Source organism: Cydia splendana, chromosome 9, assembly GCF_910591565.1.
Source record: "Cydia splendana chromosome 9, ilCydSple1.2, whole genome shotgun sequence".
NCBI lineage: Eukaryota > Metazoa > Arthropoda > Insecta > Lepidoptera > Tortricidae > Cydia > Cydia splendana.
Genome location: NC_085968.1, coordinates 6,023,480 through 6,031,749, shown reverse-complemented (window position 1 = coordinate 6,031,749; position 8,270 = coordinate 6,023,480).

The following is an 8,270-nucleotide window of genomic DNA, read 5'->3' as shown; positions in this document are numbered from 1 at the left end:
ACGTTGGCAAGGCACCCTGAAAAGAATCTAGGAAAAGCAATTATAGACATACAAGCTTGGAAATTACCGCATATTCTTTTAAAAAAAGAACAAGAATTGACAGATTTTAAAGTTTTCTTAATGGCTGCATTCCTCACAATTCCATAAACAATCAAAAAGATACGTATTTCTTTCAATAACACACTCTTCTCTTATTTTATCAACCTTCTTGTTAAGCCGGGAGCTTGAAGCACGAATGACCCATGGCCATATATAGATTTTTAACTGAGTCCTTCATACTAGTTCACTCTTGTATTACTTATTTCTTGATGCCGCAGGACTCTTTATTCTGGAATCAAAATATCTACCCAATAGCAAATTAACATAACAATGTGACTATTATCGGTCTTGTTAATAATGTCATGATATACGGTTATTGTGCCTCTAATGGTTGGGAACAGATGCGCCGGCAAACTATTTAGAGCGGTTTCGCACTACGTCCGATCCGAATCCGATCCGAACCCGTGAAATATGGTCCGTAGTAGCCGTAGAACTATTTCTATGGTAAGTTACGCACTAGATCCGATCTCCGTCATCCGATTTCTTTCCGTCATTCAACGTATGCGGTGCGTAACTTACCATATAAATAATTCTACGGCTACTACGGACCATATTTTCACGGGTTCGGATCGGATTCGGATCGGACGTAGTGCGAAACCGCTCTTAGGAAAACGGGTGTCGTTGCTCTATTATATTGTTCGCAGTTTTGCGTTTGTACACAATAATTATGGCTGCTATTTAACTGATCACCAGATTTAGTAAAATTTAATACCAAAAAAATCTATTTTACCACCCTAAAATCATGAATGATCACCAAAATTATAACACCATTTTAATGTGAAATGATTACCAATTTTATTACATTTTACTATCCTTTTAAAGGAAATGACACCAAACTAATCATTATTAACCCAAAAATAGTCAATGATTACCAAATTTAAAACCCCGTTTTAATGTGAAATGATAACCCAATTTTTACATCTTGCTATCCTATTAAAGAAAATGACACCAAAATAATCATTGTAAACCCAAAAATAGTAAATGACCACCAAAATTAGAACTCCATTTTAATGTAAAATGATAACCAAATTTTTAAATCTTGCTATCCTATTAAAGCAAATGGCTCCAAAATAATCATTGTAAACGCAAAAATAGTAAATGATCACAAAAATTGTAACCACATTTTAATTAAAAATGTGCAAACATTTAATATATCGTTATCCTATTAAATTAATTAATCCACTTCGTCACCTTTTTCTAGTAGCATTTTATTTCTGTAACAGTCGCAGTTCTAACCTAACCTAACCCACTTTTCGAGTAGCATTTTGTTTCTGTAAGGGTCGCAGTTCAAACCTAACCTAACCCACTTTTCTAGTAGCATTTCGTTTCTGTATGGGTCGCAGTTCAAACCTAACCTAACCCACTTTTCTAGTAGCATTTCTTTTCTGTAAGGGTCGCAGTTCAAACCTAACCTAACCCACTTTTCTAGTAGCGTTTCGTATCTGTATGGGTAGCAGGTGAAACTTAACCTAACCTACTTTTCTAGTACCATTTCGTTTCTGTAAGGGTCGCAGTGCTAACCTAACCTAACCCACTTAACTGATAGCAGTTTAACTTACTTTTCTAGTAGCATAACGAAATGATACTAGAGAAAGTAGATTAGGTTAGGTAGGTATGCGGTGCGGGCTACGGGGGGTTGAGCGGGAGGGGCTAGTAATTTTGGCATCAGTTTACTTTATTTGGTAATATATATACATTTTTTGGTAATCATAGTGGTTTATTTAGGTGAAAATATCGCATTAATTTGGTCTTCAAGATTTGGTGATCATTAATGATTTTTGGTGATCATTCAATATATTTGGTATTTGAATACAATTTGAAGTGCAGTCGTAATTAAAGTGGTGGTACTTTTGTATTTTTAGGCCTTATTTTTTTGGTGTTCAGTATTTTTTTTTGGTAAGCATGATTTTTTTATTTAGGGTACCAAAGTATTTTTTGGTGGTCATTATATTTGTAGCCAATAATTATTATAGGCAAACACCTAAACATGGGCTCTATAGGGCTTACCTTGTTAAAATTCTAGTAAAGAATAGACGCTTAGAAATCGGAGACTGATGGTCTGTTACTGCTGTATGTGACTTTTTATTTACAGTAGGTATCAACTTAGGATTTTTACAGTACATATGGTCCTACTTTCCCGCACTAGTGCGGGAAAGAGCACTTTCCGTGCGAATGTCAAAAGTTTAAAGGGCCATATGTACTGTAAAACGTTGTACGATACACGTGCGAATAGGTAATTCGCAACTCGTGTCGATTTAAAACACTCCTTTCGGTCGTGTTTTAATTTTTCGCCACTCGTTTCGGATTACCTCTTTTCCGCACTTGTATCGTAAATAATTATATTACGTTTAGAAGTTTATAGTAAATAAAGTTAGACCAAGAAAAGCCTGCAGAGATTTTGATAGCCCACGCAGTGCAAGTGTTATTTTAAACGTCAAACTTCTATGAAATTATGACGTATAAATGACACTTGCACTGCGTGGGCTATCAAAATCGCTGCAAACTTTTCTTGGTCTAACTCTAACTAATGACCATGCAGCGGCGTTATCATGGTCGCACTTTAACACTTGTCATGTTAAGCGTCACTTTCGCACTTACATACTTGTTAGAATGTGACAGCCATGATGACAGATGATAAAAAACCGACAATCTTAGCCCTACAGACAGATATTCACACATTACAGCTTATAACTATAAACATGTACCTACCTATTTCGTTCACGCATTTTGATTTGGTTGAAGTATGTCTTTGGTTTAACCCTTAAACAGGTAGGTAGTGTATCTATAAGTACCACATAACAAATGATTTTTTTGACGAGCAGAGTAAATACAACGACCGCAAAATGTCATTGCCGTAAAGTCTATTAAGTTTGTGATTTCCGAACGCAAAAAATGGGAGGTGTCAAAACAAATTTCTTTGATATTTTAGTTGTCAAGTTCAAATCGACAAAAAATGGCAGTTTTTGTACGTTTCTCTCGCTATAAAAGTTTGCTACGCCGTGAAAAAATACTGTAAGTATTTTGTGTTGTATTTTTTTGGTAGATTATTAGATAATGTAAGTGTAGTAAGTCATAATTTAACTTAGTTATTGTTTTCTGATAAAATATTCGCTCTAAAAGTTTGTGGTTCGTATGAACACTCTGCCCGTTTGGGGCACGTTCAAGTAGTATCTAAGTAGACACTGCCCTGCAGGGAGTTTGCGTGACATTTAAGGCTAAGATTTATTAGTATGAATGAACCCTCATAGTACAAAAGTAATATATTTTCCTTTGGTTTTTAAATTAAATATTTATTCAACGGTCAATCTTACGAGTCACGACATCCGCGCGAGCCAAGCAAGTACTCGCAGTTAGAGCATTTTGTGTCGCAAGTGTAAATGTGATGTGCACGTGACTTACCCTTAAAACTACTCTGTATGGCTAACAAGGCAGTGCTGCAGTGGCCATATAAAGACCTCGTAGCACTATTGGTAACGGGCAGTGGGCATATAAAAACCACCGGGTTTTTTTTATTGAATTAGTGATAGTAAAAGCTTTTACCTATCCGGATCAGTAAACAAAAGTAAAAAATGCGTCAGGCCTGTTTAAGGGTTAAAGCATATTTCGAAAATGTAACTTAATGTACCTAACCATAACAAAAAAGCCTTAAGAATAGGTTTTTTAAGTAAGTAATGCAAGCCATCCAGCACTTAGCTTTAAGAATAAGGAACGAGTTGGTTATTTGGGAGGCCGGGCCAATCACGAATTTGAGATAACTTCAGAAGCACGCGTGCGGTCTAATGGATGCCGCACAGGCGTACACTGCTTACATAGTTTTTTACATAAAATACTTTCATGAGTATTATTCGTGATCTTGCTATCAAACTTCGATTTTCTGTAAGTTGCATTAACAGGGTTAAATCTAGTGTCCGATCGATACCGGATTTTTGGTCGGTTTTGACTCAATTTCGGCCGAAACCGGACCTTTATTAGACGTGTTAAAATCATTGAAAAGATTGTCGGTAGCCTATCTTTTTTGACATGTGAATATGTGGTATAAATAACCGGCCAAGTTCGTGTCGGATCACGCCTGCTTTAATTAAAATATACGAATTAGAATTCACTTATCACTATCAAAAACTAGTCGAACGCGATCCGAAAGAACTAAACACAAACTTAATATAAGTAGGTATGGCCCGATACGATAAGTATGTCAATGGCACATGCACTAAGTCAGTGTTTCAAGTATAAGAATTAAATGCAAGATTACAGTGTAGCCTGTGCCACGCCGACACTTCACTCAGTCACGTACTCAAAGGGTCTGGCCCGAGAGAACCGCAAACCGCAACCAAGATCAGACACGTCAGATGTTTGGAATCTTACATGATTCGATGTCGAACCTTTTTATAAGGGTAAATTCGTGTGAAGCCCAAGTCATGTTATTTATAGCTAATGGCCTGATCTAATGGATGAATGATTGTTTTGTAGCTATGATGTGATGCCACCCAGTTATTTTGTAGCTAATTATAAAAGGAGCGGTTTTTTTTATTGCTATGACATGATATCGCTCGCAACTGTTGGGCATGAGATGCACTGAAAGTCATGATTAGGCATTTCGGTCTGTGATTTCCGAGAAATTTTATTATAAAAAATGTACCGAAATCATTTTAGGAGCCTACCTCCTCTCATGCGTGAGAGGACTTGGCCTATAGTCCCCACGCTAGCCCAATGCGGATCGGGAACTTCACATACACCTTTTTAATTTCTTCGCAGATATGTGCAGGCTTCCTCACGATGTTTTCCTTCACCGAAAAGCTAGTAAACATCGAATGATATTTCGTACATAAGTTCCGAAAAGCTCATTGGTACGAGCCTGGATTTGAACCCGCGACCTCCTGATTGAAAGTCGGACATTATATCCACTCGGCCACCACCGCCGGGAATGATCCTTGAGTTATTATTTATTAAATCCTTTCATCCACCTGCTAAAATCAAGGATATACGATCTTGGAAAATTACTCTTTTTAAAGTCAATTCAAGGTAATTAAAATGGTTTGATTCTAGTCTAAACCACGTCGTTAGATTTTTATTCAGTATCTCCCCAGTAAATCTAGGTTATCTAAGAGACATAGTTGCTGTCACTAAGTTTTATTGGCGGCACGTTTTGATGGTCTCCTTATCATGCATGCAGCTCCAAGTTGGCCCTCATGAATACGTGAGATCGCCATCGCTTTAAATCATTTGATCCAGCTGTGAAGCGGCGAGATTTCATAGTCCTGATTTTTTTGTATCTTCTAACGCTGATAATATGTCTATGTGTTCCAATTATTTGTTGTCAATATTTGTGTATTTGAGGAGTTTTTTCACAGAACCAGATCAGAAATTTGATAAAATCACTGAAGCATTTAAGCCCATGCATGAATTGTGATTTTTCCTTTTCCTAAGCATGTGCAGTGAAACGGCAAAACAAATTACCTATCGAACTCATTTTGTGAACTCGCTGACGCGGTTCAGGGATTTGATCAATAGACCTAACCGGTCTAGTGAAATAATATAGCGAGTTCATTGATTTGGCAAATTTTTCATTTTAATGATTCAGGGAATTGATCCAACGGGATTTTTCTACAACATTGATAAAATCGAGCGGCCATTTTGACATCCTGCGTGATATGATCATTGATGAAATCACAGCTATTCCTGCATTTCCCAGCTACTTAATCATATGTAAATCTAGTGCTGGCTTCTAAAAAACATTCAATAGCGACCACCTTTCACGTTCAACCTAACAAAGCAAGTAGTTGGAGTTCTTATAAGATGCTCTTCAATAAGTTTTACGTGACTTAGAGCTGTATTGTAAGAATTCTTTTGTACAAACAACAGTGCAACTACAAGAATAGATAACTGAACCTAATATAAGATCGTGTTCTCTCAAATACTGTACTTTCTCAATAAACTTTTGCGTCGGTAAAATTTTAGAGTAAAGTAGTTCAAATCACCGTAATTTTCTAAATAAGTAGGTAAGTAACTCAGATTATTTTTAATTTTTAATTCAAGAATATTGCGTCGTATCTATATATAATCGTATATAGAATCGTATATTGCGTCCGATGATAATGTAGGTATTAAGTTGTTCTTCTTTGATTTAAATAAAAAAATACAGTTTCAACAAACTAAGAACAAATTCAGATCCAACCAGAACAAATCCGTACCGTACGTTAAAAACCTCCCGTAGGTTTTAGTACTTCAAACAAAATGTGTGTATGCAGTGTATGCAACGAAAGTAGGTATGTTGGTTCGGAACAAAAATAGAATTTCATAAACGGCTAGAGTCGGACCAAAAAAAGTCTGCAGCGGATTTGACAGCCCACGCAGTGCAAGTGTCATTTATACGTCATATTTTCATAGAAGTTTGACGTTTAAAATAACACTTTCACTGCGTGGGCTATCAAATCCGCTGCAGACTATTCTTGGTCTGACTCTACGCAGATTGTGTTTGACAGTTACATCACTATTAACAGTATAAATAAAATAAGATTTTAAACAACTTACATAGGCTAGACAATTAAATTAAAGCATTTAACTTAAAAAAGGATTGTCTTTGTAGAGGATACACAAACGCATAGTCGCATACTTTTGTGAAAATTAACAACAATATGCAGCAGTAAATAAATTTTAGAACCGGTTTTTTGAGCATACAGGCTGTTCAGCCTGTATGTTTTAAAACTCAATCCAGAAATGACCTATTTTTAAATATTGTTGATCACCAGAAGCTGTTTTTAATTGTGATCGGTACCTATGGCTCCATTCAAAGCGTTTGACTATAGCTAACTCTCATAAAAAAGCAATGAATGAAGTTTGTTAAAGCTTAAAGCGGTTTTCAAATGGGATTGACTAGTCAAAGTATTTTATGCCCTGAATGCCAGCCTTTTAAGCCAAATCTCATAAAAAACTTGAGACGGGGGAAAGCTAGTATGATGGCGCCATCTATGCAAACCTTTGACATTTGACAGATGTCAACCCCATTACGTACGTATACTTTTCAAGCACCTTTTTAAAACAATATATGACCAAACAGCGGTAATATATAAAAAAAAGGAAAATAAGGAATAAACGGAAATAAACTCCAGCCACAACGATTAATTGAAAATAACAAACTTTATACCCAATGCCGCGTGTGCCAAAGAAAATATAACAATATACTTACCACACAATGTATCTTAGAAATATTTTCAAAGTAAACAATCGTATCTGGCAATATTGCCGTTATTTTTAGGGTTCGGCAACTGCGATCAGTCTACGAAGTTCGAGCAATAAATAGTTTATCAACTTCACTAGGAAGTTAGATTAAAATACTTCAGGCAACACCGCGGTACTCTTTGATTCTACTTTATTATGCACTTGAAATTGGAAATGCTACATTTTACCTATGTTGTATGGTAAGTACAGTCAACTGTAAAAATATGGGTGCACAAATCATCTCAAAAATATGTCCCATAGCTCTTATATTGTCAGCGAATTAAGAACTATGGGACATATTTTTTAATAAGTTGGCTACACCCATATTTTTACAGTTGACTGTACCAGCGAAATATCAGTCATAATAGACCCTCACTTCACACTTCAATCACTCTGTGTGTGCATTTATAATTCGAGAAGGTCTATTAGATTATCATGAATCCGATCTCATAAGTAAATCAAAAAGGAATATTTATTATATTTACTGAGAGCACCTAATATAGGTAGGTACATGTACAGCATAATTATTTTCCTTCGTATTTTTACGGAAACGTACTAACGTGTATTAACTTTTCAGTCAGTTACGGTGCAAAATGTACTGAGGTTGATTGAAGTAGCATGACAAATATGAACGTTTCCGAGAAATAGGGCTCATTTAGACGATGCGAGAACTCGCATGCGAGTTTCATTACATTGCGGGTTTTGATCGGTCGGTTGATTTGGACGTAACGACGTAACCAACAGTCCGCAATGTAACTAAAATCGCATGCGAGTTTGCGCGCCGTCTAAATCAGGCCGCGAAGGACAACAATTATCATTCATCATATTAGATCTGTATAACGGTGTAGTACCCAAACTTGTCAAGAGATGGCGCCACCTATTTTATTATTACCTATAAATCGTTACTAAAATCTTGAGTTCACCGCATATTTTCACTCAGTCGAAGAATTAATCAT